The sequence below is a fragment of the Leptonychotes weddellii genome, chromosome 3 (genome assembly GCF_054177405.1).
Source record: "Leptonychotes weddellii isolate Sample4059 chromosome 3, ASM5417740v2, whole genome shotgun sequence".
Taxonomy (NCBI): Eukaryota; Metazoa; Chordata; class Mammalia; order Carnivora; family Phocidae; genus Leptonychotes; species Leptonychotes weddellii.
The window spans coordinates 125473705-125497934 of NC_138371.1; the positions used below are offsets into that span (position 1 = coordinate 125473705).

General features: G+C 43.1%; 1 protein-coding gene across 4 annotated transcripts in view; it reads left to right on the forward strand.

Moving 5' to 3' along the window:
• Positions 1-24230, forward strand: part of LOC115941930 (uncharacterized) — a 205740-nt gene that overhangs the window by 103964 nt on the left and 77546 nt on the right. Inside the window, exons 4-5 of one of the 4 annotated variants that reach the window (XR_014143782.1) lie at positions 20453-21585; positions 22347-22356. The gene's annotated coding sequence lies outside the window, so the exon portion shown is untranslated. Of the gene's footprint in view, positions 1-19134; positions 19358-20452; positions 23011-24230 lie in introns of those variants that run through there. The other 3 variants (XR_014143774.1, XR_014143775.1, XR_014143785.1) reach the window with 3 other exon arrangements.

Below are 24230 nucleotides of genomic sequence, written 5' to 3' on the forward strand. Positions count from 1 at the left end.
AAGATTTTATTTATTTATTTGACAGAGAGAGACACAGCGAGAGAGGGAACACAAGCAGGGGGACAGGGAGAAGCAGGCTTCCCGCCGAGCAGGGAGCCCAATGCGGGGCTCGATCCCAGGACCCTGGGATCAGGACCTGAGCCGAAGGCAGACGCTTAATGACTGAGCCACCCAGGCGCCCCTGGTGAACTATTTTTTTAAGATTTTATTTATTCATTAGAGAGAGAGAAAGCACAAGCAGGGGGAGAGGCAGAGGGAGAGGGAGCTGAGCTGGGAGCCTGACGTGGGGCTCGATCCCAGGACCCCAGGATCATGACCTGAGCTGAAGGCAGACACTTAACCATCTGGGCCACCCAGGTGCCCCTATGGTGAACTATTTTAAAATAAGTTTGCCTTCTATGTTTCCATAGCATTTTTCCAAGTGGTATTAAAGCTGTCTTACCTTGTTTTATAATTATGTTTCCATGACATTATCTCATTCATCTATCCTTAGGGGCACAAGCTTAGCAAAACTTTCTGCTGACTGAATAAAACTCAAATTCCAACGTCCACAATAGTAAATATCTAGTTATTGCCAAGTGACCTAGATATTACAAGTGAGCTTAAAAAGTTCATTCATGTCCGTCTATTCAGCATCTAATTAATCAAGAAATGTTGGTTGGTTTATTTATTTGGGAGGCAATATCCAAAAGTGGTGAAAAGTATGGTCTTTGGGACCAGAAAGACCAGGGTTTCAATCTTGGCTTTGCCCTTTCCCAGCTGTGTGATTTGGGGCAAATTTCATAACCTTTGTAAGTTTCAGCTTTTTTCTCATCTAACAAGTAGGGCTAAGAATAGTGCCTGCCACATTTGGCTAGTGAAAAGATTGAACAGGATAAAGGCAGCAAAGCATTTATGATATAGCACACTGGCCTAAAGTAAGTGCTCCATGAACGCACCGTAGTGTTATTTTGAAAATACATTTATTGAAATGTTACTGTGGGAAAGAAATGAGGTAGGTGTGAGAAATTTAAAAAAAAAAGAAAAGGATCAGGACGCCTGGGTGGCTTAGTCCGTTAAGTGTCTGCCTTCAGCTGAGGTCATGATCTCAGGGTCCTGGGATTGAGGCCCACATCGGGCTCCCGGCTCAGTGGGGAGCCAGCTTCTCCCTCTCCCTCTGCCCCTCCCCCCTGCTCGTGCTCTCTCTCTCTCTCTCTCAAATAAATAAATAAAATCTTAAAAAAGTATGTAACTTGATTCTTATCCTCAAGAAGATTGTAGGCTTCTTTGGAAGATAGAGCAAACATGGGCAAACAGATAATAATACAAGTCAGTCTATGGTTAAGTGCTTATTAAGTGGAACAGACAGAAATTCTTAAGTCCTGGGACATGGATCAGTGGAGCAAATCTTTACCATCTTCTGCCCACTCTCTCCTCTGTCGCCCTTCTTGATGACAGCCATTGAAGTTTGGCCAGTCTTTCTTCTTCCTTTGAATTTTTAGGATACAAAAGCAAACGTTTAGATCAGTAATCACAAACTCAAATGCCTTCATGGACCGTACAAGTAATGCAGGTATGGAAAGCAACAAGAAATCATGATAGGAGATGATAGCTGAATAAGGAATAAATGCTAGGCTTAAATGTAGAAATCAAATTCATACATTCAAAAACACTGTGTCAGCTAAACAAATGTGACCTACGGGTCACTGCTTGCAATCCTTGGTACAGAGAATTTCCAGTTTATCACATACTTTAAATAGGCTGAAAAGTAGCCGCGTAATACACCACCACTACTAACCGACTACTGTGTATTGAATGCTCACTGTGTGTCAGATGTTGTGCTAAGTACTTTTCATTCTCGAAACAAGTAAGGGACTATTATTATTTAGTATTACAGAAAAGGAAACAGGTTCAGAGATGTCACATAATCACCCAAGGTCACAGAATTTTAAGGGGTGGGGGCCAGACTTGACTCAGACATGTATTTTTGATGGCAAATTCCACATTCTTGACTCCTGTTCCACAAGAATTAGATTTTGGTCAGAGAAGCTTTTAAGAAGGTAGTAGGACTTGAGCTGTTAAAAGGAGGATAGGCAGAAAGGCAGAGAGACTGTTCTGTGCCACATTGTTCTTATCTATTTATAGGGTTTTTTCCTCCTTGGTTAGAGTAAATCATTGCAATATCCTTTAAAATTCCAGTCAATTGAATATCCAATATTCTGGTGAAAATAAAACATGTCACACAATAATAATGTCCTGAAAAAGAACAAAAGTAAGAGGAATGTGGTCTTGGTTGAAGCTTTCTATACGCATCCCAGTTGGACCCCAGGCTAACTAACAAGCAGTGGGCATTTTCTGATCCTTTGCTTCATTAACATGCTCACTTTCTTTGCCAGAAGTCGTGTAGGAAACGGCACCTTCCGGGATGGAATTTGGAACTAAGAGTGTAAATATCTAGTGACTATCCTCCCAGCTGTCTCCATAAAATTAACCATTGTTGTATCTAGGTGCTTTTCTAATGTTTCCAAGACTATTTTGCTAAGGCTTCTTACACTGAGAGCAATATAAGACAGTCTGTGGTTTGTTTTGAGTTTTCCAGGTAGGCAGCTTGGCTCATTCTGATTTCACTCACTGAACAGCAGGATCAAACTATGTAATGCAAGCAAAAACTCCCAAATACCTAGTTGATAATTGTGGTCAATTTTATGAGTTTCAGTTAAAAACAATATTAATCCATCAGATGTTATTTGCTTTCCAAGAACTATGCCCCCAGTTCAGGCAACTGTCATCATTGGCTCACTAATTGCTAACTTTGCATTAAAAAAAAAAAAGCAACTTAGAGTTGAGATGTAAAGACAAGAATTTAACATTAATACTTAATTACCATTGCTTCATCTAACCGGCTCTCTAGGAGATCGGCCTCGTTAGTTTACCTGAATCTTGTTTCTGAGTCAAAAGTCTTTGGACAAAAGCATTCATCTTTATCTCTGGCACTTTGGAACTCTAGAGCAATTAAAGCTTTTTATTTCTCCATACCAGGTTAAAAGCTTTGGCTCATGATTTGTAACTTGTTGGAGAAACCAAACTGATCGATCTTCTGAACGTGCCTAATTACTTTTGGGGGGTGGGTACTTGCTCTTCCATTAGCTTCTCATAGGAAAAACATGTTACTGCTCCATCTGGCTTGTCTTAGCTGGAAAGAGACCAGCTGGTTGTTGGCTTCTCCAACTCTCCTGATAGTGGTCATTTCTAAGTGGTCATTTCTAAGTGTCTGTGATGATAACTCTTGTTTTTAATTTTAAAAAATTTTTTAATTTAAATTCAATTAGCCAACTTATAGTACTCTGATGATAACTCTTAACAATTTTCTTCTCCAATGTATACACATTATTTGGCTAGGGACTACTAATTTAGGATTTAGTAATCCCTGGAAGCTTCCAAATGTTTTAGGAGAGATCTCAGATGGGGTAAAACCTTTTATCATCTGAAAATTTTGAAGTCCATTTAAATAAACAGTTTCTATAAAGAACTCTCCAAGTGGTTTTCTGGTCACCTTCCTAACATGCATGTGCGCATATGTATTTGTGTGTAAAACTAACCGTAGATATATGGACTAGGTATGTTGTAGTCTGATGTAGCCAGACAAAAAAGTAAACAGAATGAGAAGCCTAGAGAAACTTCCTTGATTTGGAAAAACCTTGACCTTTTCAGACTCATTTCTCCTGGTTTTTCCATTGGCAATGGTTAGAATTAAGACGGCATTCATAGCTGCCTGCACTGGATTTCTTCCTTTTTTTTTCTTTTTCCATGCTCTGCATTCAGTGTTTATCAAACCGAACTACTTGGTATTGGGAGGAAAGTTTAGTTTTTATATTCTGATGACAAACTACTTCAGGCACTCTTGGCACCACTGACCTACGATGTGAACTTCACCTCGTTACATCAGGATCTCTCTCTCTAAGTTTACGAACGAGGCGCTGACCCCAAAGTATAATAAGAGTTTCTGAAATCTCTGCACAAGCTCCTAAAATCAAAATGGAGTAATAGCTTCTTCTGTAACTTCTGCCAATTAATCCACCCCCACACCACAAACCAAAGATTCCACAATAAGTTAAAGAGCAGCGTTAGTGACTCAGACGGAATGATTTCACCCATATGGCCCCACTGTGGTGGTTTTTCATTTGCTGGCTGGTATTTCCCTTTGTACTAAGAGTGACATTTACCTGGGGGGGACCGATGGGGGAATAGAGGACATTACTTGCCCAGCAGCTCCTGCAGCCAGGGTCCTCGGTCTGGGGAGCAGAGGGAACAAACCAGGCCCCTGGGGACTGGAACCCGTGAACTCATGCTTTTCCCTGTCAAGGCCTTTCACGGGCTCCCCACACATACGGAACTGGCCTCACAATACGGCAGGACAGTCGGGAACTTCCCTGATCTGCACTAGTTTGCCTTTGCCTTTCAGCCTTCCCTAGCACTTCTTTACCCCAAACCAAACTGAATTATTCTAGTTCCCCCCCAATGTCACATCTTTTTTTTTTTTTTTGCCTCCATCTCTGGCTAATGCTGTTGTTCCTGCCTGGAATGTCTTTCTCCTTTCTCAGCACCAGAAAACCAAATTATATTCATCTTTTCAGGCCTATGAACCTTCTTCAGATACCATCTTTTACTTTTCCAAAGATACGTACCTCCCTTAAACCTTGACCCCTTTCTGCCTTCGAATCAGATTGTTTGTTTACACTTACTCTAAGTTCCGTGAAGGAGACATCTGCTGCTTATTTGTCTTCATGCACAAGCCTCCGCTTGGCATAGTTTTTGCAGGGACTCAGTGACTAATCATTGGCTTGCATCTCAATCCCAACGTTTTGACCTCAGCAGCTCCTTTCTCGGCACCCATTCCAACCTCCTCTGGGATTTCCTGCCCTGGTTCTGGGGACGCTGTTCATGCCACTGCCCGTGTCTGGGCATTTAGCATTGCTCTTTTTCCTCTGTTCCTTAATCCCTCCACCTCCATCTAACCAATGATTGTGTCCTGTCAACTCTGCCTTCTTTAATGACCTTAGAATTGCACTCCTGTGCTTTCCTGCCATGGTGCTGTAACTTTAGATCTGGTCACCACCATTCCCTCACCTGGAATAAATACCACAGCAGCTCCTAACCGATCAGTCTGTCTCCCTTTTTGCCCTCCCCGTCACTCCCACCCAAATCCATTATTTCCTTTTTTTATTATTATTATTAAAAGCTTTTTTAAAATTTATTCATTTGTGTTTGAGAGAGAGAGCGCAGTAGGAGGGGCTGTGGGAGAAGCAGACTCCCTGCTGAGCAGGGAGCCCAACGTGGGTCTTGATCCCAGGACTCTGGGATCATGACCTGAGCCAAAGGCAGACGCTTAACAGACTGATCCACCCAGGCGCCCTAAATCCATTATTTTCCACAGTGTATCCAGTATGATCTCTCTAGAATGCAGACCTTATGTCATTCTCTTGCCCGTGATTCTCAGAATCTAGTTTAAACTCTTTAACATAGTATATAAGGTCCTTTAGAATCTGACCCCTTCTTTCCTTTACCATTCATATACCTCTCCTCCACATTTTCCACCATCCAACCCCAAACTTGACCCACACTGGATATGTAGATTTCTTGGAAGGCTCTTCGGGATTTCTACAGATGCTTTTATACAAACTTATGTTTTAAATATATTTTAATTATTTGAGGAACTATAATAAAAACATTCATTAAATGTATTGTATATCACAGGTCTGAAGACCATCAGTACATTAATTTGGACTACAGGTTAGTTCTTCAGGATGGAACTTCTACTGTTTTGTTTTTGTTTTTTGGGGTTTTTTTTTGAGATTTATTTATTTATGTTAGTGGAGAGAGTGAGAAAGCATGCTAGCATGAGTTGGGGGCAGGGTTAGAGGGAGAGAATCTTTAAGCAGTTTCCTCGCTGATCCCAGAGCCCGACACGGGGCTTGATCCCACAACCCTGAGATCTATGACCTGGGCTGAAATTGAGAGTCAGACGCTTAACTCATTGAGCTATGCAGATACCTTTGGAATTTCTACCTTTTTTGAATATGTACTTGAAATTCTGCTACATGCATCATCATTGATTCAAAAAGTTGGTAATTTTTCATGGGCTTTTTTTTTTTTTAAACAAGGCCAAGTTAAAAAAGAAAAAACTATGCTCACGTAAAAATTGTGTATCATTACTATACAGTTCAGTTAAATATCAAAGGCTGAGGCTCTTCATCTTGGCACATGTGTCATGACATGTCAAAGTATCATATTTTACTAGAGGCACTTCATCACTTACTGAGGGTTGGGGTGTTTGTTGCTGACTTGTGTATCATGATGAGAAATGCAAGCCATTGTTAAATATTGTGGTTAAACTTTGAAACTAAAATCTCTTTGATTCCTTGTCTAAGTTTTTAGATTGGTTCATTTGAAGGGTATACTATGATGGAAAGGAAGCTATTTAAAAAAAACACACTTTCCTTTTGCATCTACTTCTCTGTGTGAACTATGGTTTTCTAGTTACTTTGAAATACATAATAAAATTTTTTTAAATGGCCAAAACAAAACCAAACACAATTGAAATAACTTGGATGTAGAAATCAATATGAAGCAAAGGGTAGCACCCAATTTCAGATATTTATGTTCATCAGACTTATCTGCTGTTCTCATTGAAGGATAAATAAGTACTAAAAATATAAAAGTTTAAAATAAATTTATATTAGTAAAATATCATATTTATCTGTTTTATGTAATTGAGCACCAAGAAAAATTTCAGTTAAAAAGATAGGTTCTCATGCTTACAAAAAAAAAAAAAAAAAAGTGAGAACCATTAAAGTCTCAAAAGACTGTTTTTCTCTTGATCCTATTAAGGCATTGACAATATGTCCTCCTGATGCATTAGAGAAAAGAACCGCCAGATGTCCACAGGCATGTTTTCTTTTCCAGCCAGGATCAACTCTATTCCAAATGGAGAATTGTCTTGTTGGCTTATACGTTCTCAGGGGAACATACTGAGGTATGCCTGACTTCCGGAGGGGGTGCCCCCATCTCTGCCCCAATCTCCCCCACTTCTCTCAGGGTTATACCTTTGAGAAGCCCCTTGGTGTTGAGAGCATAACTATGCATATTCTTTCCTTTTGCTTTGCTCCCTCTGGATCCACATCTCATACCACACACACAACATTGTACTATCTCCCAGTACTCCAAAGAACAGAATTTGCTCTGCAGAACTAATAAATCGCAACAGTGTCAGATAATATCTTACCATGTGTGTTTTTTCAATAAGAAGGCACCATACCCCAATGTGGGATTAAATAATTTCTAGAATTTTAGCTTCTTCCTTAACCAAGAAACTATGTTCGTATTTATTGTTGCAGAATTTCTCCTCCCTACAGAATGCTACGTTGAGGCACATGTGGTGTTTGTGATCAGCAAGGTATGGGCTAGCTGGACTGGTCATGTGCTGATATGGTCTAGCTGAACCCATAAAGACACGGATGCTGAAAGTGCCAATTCCACTGGGTTACATTCCACCAGGAGGACAGGTGCTTACAGCTGCCCAGAATGGCATTGAGAAATATGAGTTTGTCCTTGTCCTTTGGAACACCGTACTGGCTGGATTCCTGAGAGCTTTAATTGTCACCCTGTGAACGGAGCTGGTCTTTGGCTTGGTGTTTATCAGCTCCAGAGCTGAGGAAATTGGGCTTTATCTCTTTCAGATTAGATCACTACAAGCCTCACTGGGTAAAGCTAGTGGGAGGAGGGATGGGGAGGGTAAAGCCCTTACTCCCTTTACTCAAATGCTTCTGCAAAGCCCATACCCTTGACAGAACAAAGCACAGGACTCCTGCCCCCTCCCTCAACCCAGCACGGGATAACTAACTGGGGATTTATTTATTTACTTCTTTCAAAGGCTTTTTAATTAGTAAACCTTTCTCCTAACTAAAACACTGATCTCTTTCAAGATAAAGCACTTCGAGCCTCAGGTTTCTCCTTCTCTCTTTCCCATTTCCTTCAGGTTTTATTAACTCCCGAGCCAGGCAGAAGGCGGCGGCTGGGGAATGGGGCGTCTGGCCCGCTATGGAATTTTGTACCTTCCCCTGCCTGCCATGAGATTCCACTCCATCCTCTTCTTTGGAAGAAAGAGAGAGAGAGAGAGATGGAGACAGAGACAGAGAGAACAAAGGAAGGAAGAAAAGAAAAGAAAAAAAAAACCTCCTAAACTCTGCGGTTATTCCATATGATCTTGATTTTTTTTTTTTTTTTAAGTAGGCTCCACACCCAGTTTGGAGCCCAACATGGGGCTTGCTTGAACTCACAACCCTGAGATCAAGACCTGAGCTGGTATCAAGAGTCAGATGCTTAACCAACTGAGCCACCCTGGTGCCCCTCTTGGATCTTGATCTTAAAGGGAAACCTTTCTTCCGGCTTGGGGTTTGGCTGGGTGTTGACAGTGCTCCATGACTACAAGGCGCCTTGGGGTGGAAAAGCAGGGCTCCCGGGATGCTGTCACAGGGGCAGGAACTGCTTCTTGCAAAGGTGACAGGCCTGTGGCCCCCTGACCCTCAACTTAGCGTCTCTTTGTGGCACAGCCCCTTTGGAAAGGTTCTGGCACCTACTCCCCATTTACTGTCCCTCCTCTGACGCCCTGTTCTTTGACCTCCAGTAACAAACGACTTCCTGATTACCAAAGCCGGGCCCCACCCGCCTCCATGGGCCAAGATGTCACCCAAGAACTGTGTAGGGCTTCATTGAAATTCGCTGATCCACTGCGAAGTTACCTCCCTGGGCGTATTTATCTTAAAGGCAAGCTGGCTGCTTTGGAGTGTCTGGTGATTAACTGTTTCTTTTTTGCCTTTTTTTTTTTTTTAATCCATGCAAGGGCTGAGAAAGGAAAATTCAACCCTTGCTACTTGTAGAGTGTGGGGTCCGCAGTGTGGGCAACATAGACATGGGGACAACTGGGGGTCCCCAATGGGAAGTGGGGGGAGAAGATCACAGGATTTCTGAAGCTCAAGTCAGCTGCATTCATGAGCAAATCAGCCGTCTCCTGGTTCTTGACCTCCTTTGGGCATTGTGAGGGCTGATGAGCTCATGCTTGTAAAGAGTGCAAGCCTTTAATTGAAGTATAATTAATAATCATCTGATAAGTGAATAACAATAACAATGATGATGTAATCCCCTTCTCCCACAGCCCCACTCCTGTTTCCTTGGGTAGTAACATTATGACATGATGTCCCAGTGTACTCAATTAGATGAATGACTGTAGGTGCGGACAAATCATCACAGCTATGTGCTTGCTGGCACAGTCCAGGATTGGCCTGCCACTGAGAAACCTGAGGGTACAGAACAATGCAGCAATGTTCTCTAAGTGTTGCGCTGTTCAGATAATGAACAAATTCAAGCTGTTTCATGACTCAGGTACTAGGACAACCTATTGCTTCTTTCCAACCTGGTGGTCCTCCCGGGCAGGAGAGCTGAATCTGGAAGCCTTACTGAGAATGATGGTTACTTATTTCCCCTGCTCCTCTACGTTGTGCTTTCCACAGACCCCTGTACTCAGTCAGATGAATAAGTGAGTCTCCCAAGGCGGGGGGGGGGGCGTGATATGAGTGGATTTCCACCTGCTTCTACACCAGTGATTATCAGAGGGACATCTGGATTAGTCAACATGGCCAAGATATATCTTGAGTACCTAATGAGATGAATCAGAAGCAGTCGGTTTTAGGGAAAAAAAGGACCTTTTTAGTTCTTAGGCTTCTCACAGTTTAATCTAAAAAACAGAGTCCTCAAAGTAGACACCAAGCTTAAAAGAAGTGCTTAGACTGGGAACAGGGGAATAAAAAAATTATGAAGGAGGCAATTCATCACCCAGTTTTGCCCTAAAGTCTTCTCAGGCCAGAAGGCTGAGTAGGCAGAATGGAAGCCCCAGCTAGAAAAGATAATAACACCTTTCATTTGCAAATAATTTACAGTTTACAAAGCACTTTCATATAGCATGACCTCATCTGAGTCTCACAATATCTCTGTCGGGTTGGCTAAGTTTATAATCACCAGTTTATAGATGAGGAGACTGAGGTCCAAAGTGGCTAAGTGACTCACTCGCCCAGAAAGAAAGGGGCGGAGTCAGAGCCAAACCCATGTTTCTAACAAGACACTAGGCTTTCCTCCACCATGGGCAGATTCCATGATCTTCTCTCTCCTGGGAAGATCAGTATTTGATTGATTCAACAAATAGGTAATGAACAATCCCTGGATGTTGGGCACCATGCTGGGTGCTGGGGAGACAGCAGTGAACGTGACATACAACGTTTGTTTCATAACATTTTCACCACTGTAATAGTCTTGGGTTGCTAGCATCTCTAGGCCATGCTCTCCCTCCAAAGTCCTTTTGCTGTAACAGTGAACGTCTGTTCTGTCTAGCTCATGTACAAAAGGGAAATCTATTACAAAGATTATCGGTGTCTCATGGAATCCATTCAAATGTTGGTCCATCGCAAGCGTCTGTTCTGTCTAGCTCATGTACAAAAGGGAAATCTATTACAAAGATTATCGGTGTCTCATGGAATCCATTCAAATGTTGGTCCATCGCAAGCTTTGGGATGACCAAGAACCTTTCCAAGATTCCCAAGGTTTGGGAAGGGCAGCTTCCAGGCTTTCAGCGGCAGAACTGAGGAGACCTTTTCTTTCAGTCTAGATCATGTTTTTCTGCTTTCAAGTTAAAGTCCCTAGCAGAGAGAATCTCCCTGACCCCTCTTGGCCTAAAGTCTCTGCCCTTAGACACAACCCAGGCCTTCTGCACACACATCACCACTGGAGGCCCATCCGTGGGTGCTGGAGTCATTTCCAGGACTAAGAAACCTCTGGGTGCTGAGTAGGCTGCACAAAAATGTGTTCAGTACAATGTGCCCACCCCAGACTTTGGATGACTCCCCAGAGGAAAGCAGAGAGGCAGGAAGGAAAGAGTTTCCAAAACTCTGTCATCACCTCCCCGAGGCCCTTCTCTCCTAATTTTTCTATTTAAATTCTCAATATTCCAGAGAGAAATTACTGTAAAAAACACCAATGAAATAATCTTTTATAAATATACTCTGAAATATTTATGGGCGATATGTCTGGGATTTTTCTTTAAAATGTTACAGGGCGCCTGGATAGCTCAGTCGGTTAAGCGTCTGTCTTCAGCTGAAGTTGTGCCCCGGAGTCCAGGATCGAGTCCTGGATGAAGCTCCGCATCAGGCTCCCTGCTCAGCGGGGAGTCTGCTTCGCCCTCTGCCCCTCCCCTGCTCATTCTCTCTCTCAGTCTCTCTCCCTCAAAAAAATAAATAAAATCTTAAAAAAAAAATAAAAACCAACCAAACAAACAAAACCCAAAAGTCAAGTTAGAAAAATGCAAAGGGGATTATTCTGTTCCTTCCTTGAGCCTGTTTTAAATGCCGGCATTTTTCTGTATAGATTTTTTGGGGGATTCCCTACTTGCCTTGGTCACCTCCATTATTTGATGTTTCTTGCAGCACAGAATTATTTAAGCAATTTTACAAGCATGTGTGGAGGGCTTCCTCGGGGTCGGTGGTCTCTCTTGCTTCCAGGGGAGCTAAGAGCTCCAGTAGTTTTGGGGTATCTGCTTGCATGTTTCCTTCACCATTGGCCCTTGGCGCGGGTTCCACAAAATGTCCTAGGGACTCTCACTGCTCTGGCAGCTCTGCTGACCCTTCCGTGCTGACTCTGCTGAGGAAAGACCCCCACGAGAGCAGGGAAGCCCCAGGGGCATTTGCAACTGCAAGGGGCATTTCTTCCCTGGCATCTGACGCCCAGCCCAGCTTCAGACATCGGCTGGTCGCTCCGGGGTCAGGCCAGGTTCTAAAACACATTCAGGAACAACCTTTGTTTTGACCCAACGGGAGAGAAGAAAGGAGCAAGACAGCTCTCTTGGCCCCAGCTCAGGTGCGGTGGGCCAGGTCAGGCGGCTTGCAGCAGGTGCCCGGCTGTATCTGTTTCCAGCAGTTCCATTAACACTTGGCAAGTTTCACTCACCTTCAGCATTTGTAACATGCAATTGTTGACACAACTGATGTTACCTCACGCTCTTGGGCCTTTATGTGTTCCCTTGCCATTGTTGTCAGAACGCAGGATCTGTGGGGTTCGTTTTCTATAGATGCCATGTTTGTCGATGGCAGGGAGACAGTGTAGGGCCCCCCCCGCCAAGCTTCCCCCCCAAAACACAGTGCCCTCATTTTTCCTTTCTGGATTGATGTTAAGCACTTAATGTAATTGCCTTGCAGAAAAAAATAGCCAGAGATGTATAGTCAGCCACAACATGGCCTCATATTTCAAAAGCAGCCAGGCTTCTTTTTAAATGCTCCTTTACGGGGTGTGAAGTCAGTCATGTCATGTGAGGCCCCCCATGGCGCAGGGGAGACAGACGCTTGTCTTACTCTAGAAACACAGCCACTGAGTTGAGTCCTTCTCCTTCCCTGCCCACCCCCACCTCCGCTCGGTGGTTCATCGCACCACGTCCCACTTGGCTTCTCTTCAGTGGGCTTCCTCTTTTGAGATGGCAGCCTGCTCTGTGATTCTCATCTGCTCGGTACAAAGAAACTCCATGACCAGACCGTTAACAGCCCACTCTGCTCCCTGGTGTCAGCCTGTCCCGTGGCCTTGGCCTCGGCTTGCTATGGAGCACTGTAGCTCATTCTAGTGACTTTCTCAGCGTGAGCCAGTTCCTGAGCCCTGGCCATTTTCCTTACCCTCCCCTTTACCTTCTCCCCCTTGAAATGCCTTCTTTTTTCTTAGAGTGGCTCAGGCTCAGTGCAGACCCAGGCTTGCCTTCCCTCAAGCAACACTCTCCTTTGCCCCTGTGTAACCAGCCCTAGAGTGGAAGGGGGGAAAAGAGAAAGCTTTTGACAATTTGTTCTCGCTGATCTATTGTATTAGGGCGTGGGACCAGGAGTAAAGTAAAAATAGCTTAGAAAAGTGAATCCTGTGTGTAAAGAAATAAGCCAACGGCAAAGCCAGTGACATTCTGTTGTTTGCTTGGAGCCACGGTGGGCACCTAAGTGTCACAGTTTCCTTGTGCTTGCTGCTTACCCACTGATGGTGAATGATCAAGGCTGGTATTATGAAAATGTAGGTGAAGAGGGGGCCATGACAAAGGGGTTGGATAATCTATAAACCAGGCAGACAGCCCTTAGCTGTGCTGTTTCGCTCACTTCCTGGCCCCGCTGAATCATTTCACTGGTGCTCAGGGTGAGCCAGCCCATCTGCCAAAAACCATTCCTTGCCTCTGTCTGCTCAGAGCTGAATTTCCGATTCTTGTGACTGGTGTGTCTGCTGTGACACCCGAGGAGGTGAGGCTTTGGTTATTACTGTTTCCTAGCCACCCTGCCTCGGAGAGACCAGTCAGAGCACACCCGTTTTGCCCCTCGATCTGACCTGTCCTGCCCAGCTGCAGGGGGCCCCGAGCCCTTCCCTGTGTGTGCAGATGCACACTCACACACGCACAATGTGCTGGCTGGCCATCTCCGTGTGTCTTCTGCTTAATAACTCAAAATCTGAATGTGATATCTCTTTTCTCCATATGTCATGAAATCAGAGTTTTTGAGGGTTTGTCTCGTCAAGATGCTTCTAGCTGGTTCAGAATAATGACTACAAATAGGATCGTACCAAGAAAATCGAAATACCAGGCTGCACGAAGGAGACTGCCATCTCCCCTCGGGGGGTTTCTTCTGTCTCCCTAGAATGTAAGCTTGGGTCTTAACTTGGGATGGTTACTGTCTGTTTCTTCAAAGACTTGCTTGTAGATTAGCTTTGAGCTTTGTCTACAGTGAAAATGCTGGGAAGGTCAAACTGTGTGGAGTGGAAGTATGAGAAGAGATACATGACACAGAGGTCCACACCGTGGGTACCCTACCAACTCCATTCGTCTAAGCATAGGCCCAGGGGAGTGGAGACCTCGAGCCGCTCGGCCATCCACTTCCTAGGCCGGCTACAGAGTGGGGAGAGTTTAGACGGAAGGAAGGCAGATACCGTCCCTGCCCTCATGGACAACAGTCTAGCCGGGAGACAGACTTAAAGAAATAAGAATAAATAATGTAAAACTATCATTATAGGAGAGATAAATGCTAGAAAATTAAAAAAAAAAAAAAAAGATAAGGTGCTGCGCTGTGCTGGTAGACAACATAACCCAGGCTGGAGCATCTGGGAGGATGATGTTTAAGTGTAGGTGTCAAGGACCAGGGGAGATGGTGGGAATGGGGGCGTGGCAGAGGGAGAGAGCACAGCCTTAGGCTGCCAAAGCACACAGTAGCAGTTGGGGCTGTATTTACGGCAATTAGAGTCTCCCTGGCAGAAATGTAACACTCTTCAGATCCCTTGGGAGTTTGTCATAAGTCAAATTGGTTAAGTATGGGTCTAATTAATAATGATAGTAATACAACAGTAACACTCATTAAATGCTTGCTTGGGTGTAGATATTATGCTAAGTGTCAAAGGTCACCTCAGCGAGGCTGTCCCTGGACCCTCTGAATAGCAAGCCCCCACCTCCAATTTCCTTTACTCTGTTTTTCTTTTCTCTTCTATTACTTACCACCATCTGACATTGTTTCTTGTCCATCTCTCAGGCTGGAATGTGACCTCCACGGGGGCAGGTACTTTTGTCTGTTTTGTTCACTACTGTTTGCCCCAGAGCTTAAGACTCTGCCTCGCACATACTCGGTGCTCAAAAGAAAATACATATTTTTATTTGTATATGATTTGTACAAATCATAATTGTAATGAATGAGTGGATATTATTCATTTAATCCTCACAGTGTATCTATGAAGTAGGTACTATTTGCCTTACACCACCGATGAGCAAATTGGCACAGAGAGATTAAGTAATTTACCACAGGTCACACAGCCACTGGAGTGGTAGAATCAGGATCTAAGCCCAGGCAGTCTGACTCCAGAGGCTTGCACCGCAGGTGTGTGTGCAAAATGGCAAGAGTTGTGAAAAGAATATGGCAATTTGATTTACAGCTTTTCTCTGGTTAAATGTCATTCTATTTAGAGACTTCAGAAACGTGATCCAATGAGGTATTGCAGTTTGAGACACTACTGATTTTATAACACAGGGATCATCGAGCTAGTGGTATGTAAGGACAATCATTGGTTAAGGAAGCCTTGTGCCAACCCAGGGAACTTGCAATCCAGATAAGATAAGAAGTACTGAGTCACACTTTCAGATCCTATATCCTATAATACAATCTGAATTCCATGTTCCTGGACTATTCCTTACTTACCACTGACGTCTCAGTGACTTCACACAGTGTAGTTACTGGGGATGTGACAAATGGAAACATGATTTACTCTTTGACTTGTTCAGTTGAACTAAAAGCTTAAAAGTTGTGGTGGTGGAGGTGTGTCTGTGTTTAAAAACCTAAGAGTTAGAATAAAGAAAACAAAAATCGTTTGCCCCACAAATCCATACAGTAGACAAAAAATTCAGTCCTGATGTGCCGTTTTTCACATCCCTTTATCACTTTGGGCAGAAATTATTTCAGCCTCTGGAATATAAGACTAGCTCCTGAGGCCATTTTGACAGTTCTGGCCTCTGACCAATTATTTTTCAGGAATGCAGCTGTCTAGAGTTTGCTTTTTCCTTGATAAAAAGGTTTTATCTTTGTGTGTGTGTGTGTGTGTGTGTGTGTGTGTAGTTGTCAAAGAAAAGAACTTGCTTTTGATCTCAGAAACTTCGTCTTTTCCTTTCTGCCCAGGTCTCCCTGAAATACTCAGCAGTCCCTAACCTCTTTTTCTAAGAAAGCTATTTAGGAGGTTCAGCATTTATGTTGTTGCTTCTTTGGCCACTTACCATGTCAGAATTGGTGAGTAATTCTGGTCCTTTTCACACGTCTGAATTCATGTTGTCTTTCTGGGCCCATCTCTTTGTGCCCGTCTCTGCTCCTTTCTGTCTCGAAAGATCTTTGGCACACATACACGAATTTAGATTTACAAGATTACAAGAAGTTATGTATTTACAAAGAGGGTGTACAATGTACAAACTCATTGAGCTACATGCCGAAAATCTGTACATTTTGTTCTATGCAAGTTATACCTCAATAAGAAAAAGTTTTGTGTTTACAAATTTGCAGCAAATTTAATGAGAGTTTAAACATCTCTTGAGTGGATTTAGGGAGTGGTGTGTGTTCCCAACAGCATCTTGACTGGATTATTGTTGTGCAATGGCAATGCCTGTGGCTAGGAGAACGGCTGTAAGCAACCATTTCTCGTAGCTTACGGAGGCTCAGTTTTAACTTAAACTTTCTGCATACACAGAGCCACTGGAAACCCATTACCACCAGGAACTTGAAAACACTGGAGCAGTTTCATTGCAGTGAGGACCCGGCTAGTAAATAATGCATGAAGGGGCATCTGGGGAGCTCAGTTGGTTAAGCACCTGACCCTTCGTTTCGGCTCAGATCATGATCTCAGAGTCGTGGGATCGAGCCCTGCATCGGCTCCACACTCTGTGTGGAGTCTGCTTGCTTATTTTCCTCTGCTTCTCCCCCTGCTCTCTCTCTCTACTCTCTCTCTCTCTCTAGAATAAATAAATAAAATCTTAAAAAAATAATGCATGGAGATTCTACCAAACACCTTCTCATGGGATGCCTAAGACAAGTAATTCTTTGTCTCATCCTCAGATTCCTTATCTGCAAAAGAGGATAACATTTGCCCTGCTTTATCCTAAGGTTATTATGAGGAGAATTACATTTAAACCAATGAAGCATGTATTCAGTGCTCACTCAACCATACCTAATTCTGTGGGCATGAAAGAAGGAAAAGACAGGCTTCCTGCATTCACAGAACTTAGGGACGAGGATAGGAAGGAAGACCAGTAGGTATATGTTTACAATAGAAAGTATCACATCATCTAGGTGATGGGGTGCAGAGTGTTCCAGACCCAAGCAAAAGAAACTTTAATTCTGACTGGTGCCATTGGGGAAGGCTTCACAGAAGCACAAACATTTGAATGAGACCTTGAAGGAGGATGATTTGGAAGAAAGACTCTCCAAGTAGAGGGACAACAGGAACAAAACAGAGATAGGTCTCCATGACAATCAAATGAGTCTGTAAACTGTAAAGCATGATTCAGTGATAAGATATGACTTGTTACTTCTACTGGGGCCACCACTTACCTTCCCCAGCAGCCATGGCCCCTCTAGGTAATAAAATAGCATGGTGATTCCAAGAAAACACCAGCTTCCCAGCTTCCAGAACTTCGGTGTAGACATGACTGACTATGTATCCTCCAGTCTCAAAGGAGGTGATGATACATCTCAAGTCCAGCTTGGAAGAATAAACATAAACCAAAGGTTAACAGTTAAATTCTCTTTCCATCTTCTAACATTTCCCCCCACGTCCCTCTCAGGTGGGCGCCTCCCCCGCCCCCTGTCCATCACCACATCAACTCTTTTCCCTTACAAGGATCAGAGCAGGCTCTGAGTTAGCCAGCCCACATTCAAACCCTGACGATGTTGATTTCTAGCTGTGTTATACGGAGCACCTTCCTTTAATCTATATAAGACTTAAATTTTACATCTGTAAAATGGGAATGAAAATGATAGTACCCACTTCATAGTGTTGCTGGGAAGGTTAAGTAAAATAATGTACCTGGTACATAACACTCAAAATGTTATGTCTTAAATTGTCATCTGCAGTGGGTGTTGCCAGACTATGGCTGTGGGCCAAATCCAGCCATGTCCATTTGTTTGTGTAACGTCTAAGCAGCTTCCTGTTGCAACAGCAGGGTTGAACAGTGACAGGGACTGTATGCCCCACAGAGCTAAGATACTTACTGTCCGGCCCTTTGCAGAAGCAGTTTGCTGACCTCTGACCTGGGACGCTGAGAAGAGAACATCTGCTTACGTGACATTTACAACCAGTTAGATTTTGTCCTTGGTGGGCTCACCAGTGCCTTTCCCTCTTTATTGTTGGTTCCTGGCATCAAATGATATATGGTATGAACCCCTTACAGTGGAGAAGTCCTTATAGAGAGCTCGGCCTCTCAGTACCATGGAGATTCCTGGGATCTATTTATATCCTCCTGCAGTCCAGTATTAATAGAGAAGGACCACATAGGAAATGTGGGGAAGGTGGGTAACAAATTTCAGCTCTTATTAGTTACGGCATAATCTCAAATGGAAACTGCAGAATACTCTAGGGTTAAAGGGGAGTTAGTGTTACTGGGTGATGACCTAGTCACTGAACAGAAGGAAACAATGACATGGAAAAAGAAGCAAACCATGGTGGGTGGTTTGAAATTTCCACTGACCTCCTCCTCTGCACCTTAAATTAAGAGCGCTGTAAAGTCCACTCCTATTCCATTTAAATATCTCTCTTTTAAAGCACCTGCAACATTATTGCTATTCTAAGATGTACAGAAACCTGGTAGATGGAGATTATGCAGCAGAGCAGTATTTCTAGGGTTTTGTTATTTGCGTATTGGGAAGATCACTGGGTCTGGGTCCAGAAAACCTTGCCATGATCTAGATGGGACCACAGAGGCATGTCACCTCCCCTCTCTTAGCCTCAGGTTCCTAGTAGAGACAATGTCTTTGTTAATTGTTAGAGGATACTAAAGGGAGACACTCAAAGAGCAGTGTGTGCATGTGTATGACTATGTGTGGTGGGGTGTTCTGTAAGGAAGGGATTGTAAGCTTTCTTTTGAACGGCAGATGCAACAAGAAAATATTCTAAGATGAGCTTTGGTCGCAACTGTTTTCACCTACTACCCCCTAGGCCACCTGCATCCATTCCCCTTATTCAACCGAGGGAAGGTTGCTTTGGACCCTGGCTCTCATCGAGGCGGAGAATGAACCTAGTGTTCACTTGCATACACCTGTGATCCAGAGACGTACATTCCTAAAATCACTGGCCGGGGGAGTTGTCTTTTGTCAGTGCAGAGGCTTTTCTTAATTGAATAAAAAACAGATATTCACTTATATCAAAAATTCATTAAAAACACCAACATTCATTGAGGTGTTGTCAGTGCTGGGGCCAGCAAGAATGGACAGTCATTGTCCCTTAATGACCTCAAATCCAGCCTTGAAATACTCTTTAACAATTCCATCCTGAAAACACTTTCTTTCCTTTTGTTACAGCCAGCCACGACCCTGTCCCACGGCATCCTCACTGTCCTTCCTCCCACTCTTGATGCCTCTTCTTCCAGTTTACTTTTGGAGTTTCTTCCCCACTAAAGTGCAAATGACTGTTGATAGTTCAGAAGAGTTTTCTTCCTGGGGAGCTTGCATTAGAGTTCCATGTCCTTCCGACAGCACTTTCCCTGCTAAACCTGGATTTGGCCTCAGAACCCATCTGTCGTTACCAATCACGGTTGGCAATTACGTCTATAACTATTCATCATGGTTTAAGCCAAGGCTGAAATTTCAGGAATCAGATAGCAAACACTAGGTTCAGTTTTTTGGGGAGAGAGGGGAATGGGGGTTTCATGGTTTTTTGTTTTGGGTTTTTTTTGGGGGGGCCCTGCAAAGTGAGATGACAGAGATATGGCTTGCCCCTGTTATATATAAGGTCCCAACTTAGCAAAGGGCATAGCCCAAGGGTGGCAATTATCTTGCAGAAATGTTCTCTACCAAGAAGAAAGTCAGAGATGATCTTCACTGGGCTGAAAACTTGTCATGAAGAAAGTGAGGAGTGTGGCATTTATATCCCTATAAAGGCACAGCCACTCAAAATACCCACAGTGAGTGGAGAATTCAGAGCAGAAGCACTGTGGGTAGAGAAGGCCCCAGAGGTGTTATATGGTGCCTAAGTGAATAGTTGGACTCAAGAAGAATCTAACTTGAATGTTGCAGAGCGATTGTATGAGGAGCTTTATTCCAGAAAGTTCTATCATCTTATGCACTGTGTTTGACAGGGGATAAAGTCCGAAGAAGGAAAATGAACACATTCATTAATGAGGATTCAACTTGCAGTTGTAGTGTCAAAAAGACTCAATAATTTAAATAATATTCCATGACTTTCACAGTATTTATTTTTTAAAGATTTATTTATTTACTTAGAGAGAGAGTGAGTGCAATTTGGGGGAGGAGCAGAGGGAGAGGGAGAGAGAATCCCAAGCAAGCTCCACCCCCAGAGCAGAGCCCCACATGGGGCTCAATCCTAGGACTCTGAGATCAAGAGCTGAGCCAAAACCAAGAGTTGGATGCTTAACCGACTGAGCCACCCAGGCACCCCAGCTTTCACAGTATTTAAATGTGAAAGTATGCATTAAACTTGGGAACCTGCTGGGATATAGTAGATTGTAAACATTTCCATATAGTTACAGAATTTCAAATGCAACATTATGCCCTCATGTTAATATTAATATAAATTCAAGAGAGCTTAGTTCAAATAAACACATTATTGGAGTTGACAACAAAAGTGTGGACACCTCCCTGACTCATAGGTGTGCTCACTGCAGATCTCTGTTGGCAAAGGAGACAACTTGGTATGGTCTGGGCTCTCTCAAGAACCTCTCTTTACCACGTATTGGCTGTGAATCTCTGAAGCTCTTCTCCAGCTGTCAAAGTATTTGAATCACTTGTCTACAGGTATGTGAGCATGACATAGTTACCTTAATAATCTGCAGAAATATGCACAAAGTTCTATTTCTGCCTGACGTCCCATTACCAATATAAAAATATAATCGACTGTTTTGGTCATTTGCATTAATAATTAACTAGGACACTTTAAAATTCCCATTTTCCTCAAAGCTACATTTTTATAAGTGCTTGATTTTTTTCCTCTCAATAATTTTGTGAGGGAGTTTTCAGTGTTTTTACGAAATAAGTATCTTTTTATGTAACTTATAAATGCACATAGACATAAAAAGTATTAACAATTAAGAGTTCATAGGATACCCCTATTATTATTATTATTATTTACCCCTATGATTTGTTTTAATTAGATTTTAAACACAGGCTTAACATCATATGTATACACACCCATGTAATCTTGACCAGCAAGATTAACCTTGAACTATTCCTTTAAGGGTATTGTCTCATTAGATGATCCTCCCTATCACCTCACAGGGAAAGAGTCAGCCTTCTGCAATATTTGGAATCATATTTTCCCCTAAATGCAGTTGTAGTGGAGTAAAATAAATAGTAGATTTAGAGGTAGGGTTTATGCCGCAACTCTGTCAACAACCCAATTCACCTGTTACTAAAAGGACCTTTCATTTAAGCTTTCAGAGCTTCAATTTTGCCATCCTTGAAATGGAAACAATAGTATTTTTTCTTATTATGTAGCTCATTTAATTAAAAAAATATTTAATAACGTAGTCTTTGAGGAAAGCACTGGCTAAAAACTCTAACATTAAACAAGTACAAGACCTTCTAGGACATGCTGTGATATTTTACCACACCATGACTTTATCAGTCCCTATAGTTCTAACAATGCCCAAACAGTAATCACTTGGCCACTGGTAGTTCCTACTTCTTACTCCATGTGACTGGAGAGGGCCTGCCCAACGTGATGTAAATGTGGCCAAAGTACCAAAACCCTCTGGATGCAGTGACTGGTTCGGGAATGATTCTTCTAAGATGAAACCAGGTAAGTAAAAACTTGATTCTGGAATTTACTGGGCAGGGACTCTCTTTCAACGAGAAGTAAGGACATTAGGAAGTAAGTCTGGAGGTGCTAATGGTCATCTTATCAGCAGGTAGACTGATTTATTGAAGCTAACTATAAACTAACTATTGAAACTAACAGAGAGAACAGCAAGAGATGGAGAAGAACAGATCCTGTATTACAGCATTGGAATCCCTGGATTTATCACCCCTGAGGTTTCACTTGTGTGCTTTTTAGTTATCCAGTCCATGGATTTCTTTTCCACTTTAGCCTTCGGAATTGAGTTTCTGTCACTTGCAGTGAAAAGAGCCTTGACTGATTCACTTACTTCTCACTATGAAGGAGGTGCTCTATAAAGAGTCCATGGCCAAGCTATGTATGACTCATGATTGCGTCAAGAGACCCAGTGCTAAATGCCAGTGATATGGTTGTGCGACGGCCTTCACCCCATCTTCTGTGCGTAGCTAGACTGCTTAATAGACCTTGAGCCTGGATCTTCAGAGTCTAGGTTCTCAGTCAGCACCACAGCCCACCTAAACCCAGCCAACAGGTGAGTCTGCTCTTCTGTCAGGTTGACCCCTGGCTTTTAACCCAAGGGCTAGGAAATGCTTCTAATAAATCCTTGTAGAATCCTTTCTGATGACTCAACTCCTCCCCGATTCATTCGAGATTTATTACTGTGTGCAGAAGCTTAAATATTGCCTGAATTGCACCCTCCCCTAAACCCCCATTGGCTCTCTCAGACTTTGGTGCCTGGACTGGATTTGAGCTTGCTCTGAATTACTCCTGACTATAACACCAAATTTGAACTTCTGACCACCATCCTCCTCTACCAGAATAGGACCAAACTTTCTTTCTCAGTTTTTCCTGGCTTCTGGACAATTCTTACTCACCCTTCTACCATTCTTTCGGAGTGATGAAATCAATTTCATTTATAGATCTCTACACTTAGATATAGTGAGGCTATCTCAGGATCTTGAAGGTACTTTTTAGAACTAAATGAGATTTTCAATTTTTCATGTACCAAGTGCCTATCCCCCACCCACAACCTTAAAATCAGACTCATGCTGGAGTTCTCTGGCCAGACTCTACTTGGGAAACCAGCCAAAGGAAATCTCTGCAACAGATTGGTCCAGCCCCAATTATGGCAGAGGAGTGGGAGTACACATTACTCCAACAAAAGAAGGCCTGCCCAGAGTCATCCGGCACATCTCATGCTGGCCTTGCCAAAGTAGGAAAAGTGGAGAATGCCCACCGAAGACAGGAGTGACTTCATGCTCCGTCCCTGGAATTGCCTCTGAACTTGTCCTAGGAGAGGACGCTGGGTGCTAATCAAGAGGACTTTGATGATTGTTGGTAAATTTGGGCAAATGGGTCCTTTGCCTAGACTACTCTTCTCATTTGCAGGTTTGTGCATTAGTCTCCATGTCATCTGAAGCAAGGGGTGCTGGGTTCCCTGCTTGGATGTGGGAAGTTGAAGACAGGACCTTCTGTCCATCTTCAAAGACAGCTCCAGGACCTAGGCTACTTTAAACTGGGAAGCCAGGGAAAACTGCCTAGCCCAGACCACTGAGGCAGCCAAGATTTTCTTCTGTCCTGATGGCCCAGTATCATCTCCTGTTCTGATCATGACCAGCTCTTGGAGCTCTTGCTCCTCTCAGGGCCAATGGAAAGGACATGGGTCCAAGAGAAGAGTTCAGAATGCCCCCAAGACAACTTAAATCAGGAAAGGTAGAGTCCCAAGCCTTGGAAAGGAAAAAGTCCTAATCTGAATCTTGTTTTGATTATCAATCAATGACGGCAAGGTCAAGTTCAGCTCAACTTCAAAATTCCAGAGTACAGCTATTCAGCACTTGCTATGTTCAAAGTGCTCAGAAGTCAGAGGGGGGCCCAAACTCAAAGGGAGCCAGTTCTTTCCTTAATAGCTGATCGAGTGGCTGAGCACCCAAGAAGTTGAGTTCAGAGGGAATGGAAGACCACCTAGAGGCTGTCTTGGTTTTTAGTTTTTTTCATGGCTGGGGGGAGGGATGGGGTGGTGAGTCCCAGTCCTGAGCTATAAACTGAACCATGGGTAACAATTTCCATATAAACAATAAATGCTGGCTACATCCTAGGCTAGCTCAGCAAAGTCTATTAAACACATACTATAGGAACAAAGATTTATGTCTACAAGAAATTTGTTCTGAGTTAAAAAAGAAACAAAACAAAAACCTACCAATGGACTTAGGCATACATCTTCTGTGTAAAGCTGGAGACAGTCCGTACTGTACCTGGGTAAATGCAGAGTAGTCCTGAACATAGGGTAAGTGCTCGATGATCACTTTATGCTTGATAGATTAGTCATTCCATAAAAGTTTATCATGTTCTTTTCATTTGTTTTCTTTATTTGTAACTCATTTTCTTGATGAAGTCCCAATAGTTCATTTTTGCCCTCGCTTCCCTTGCCTTTGGTGATGTTTCTAGGAAGAAGTTGCTTCGGCTGAGGTCGAAGAGGTTGCTGCCTATGTTCTCCTTTAGGATTTTGATGGACTCCTGTCTCACATTGAGGTCTTTCAACCATTTGGAGTCTATTTTTGTGTGTGGTGTAAGGAAATGGTCCAGTTTCATTCTTCTGCATGTGGCTATCC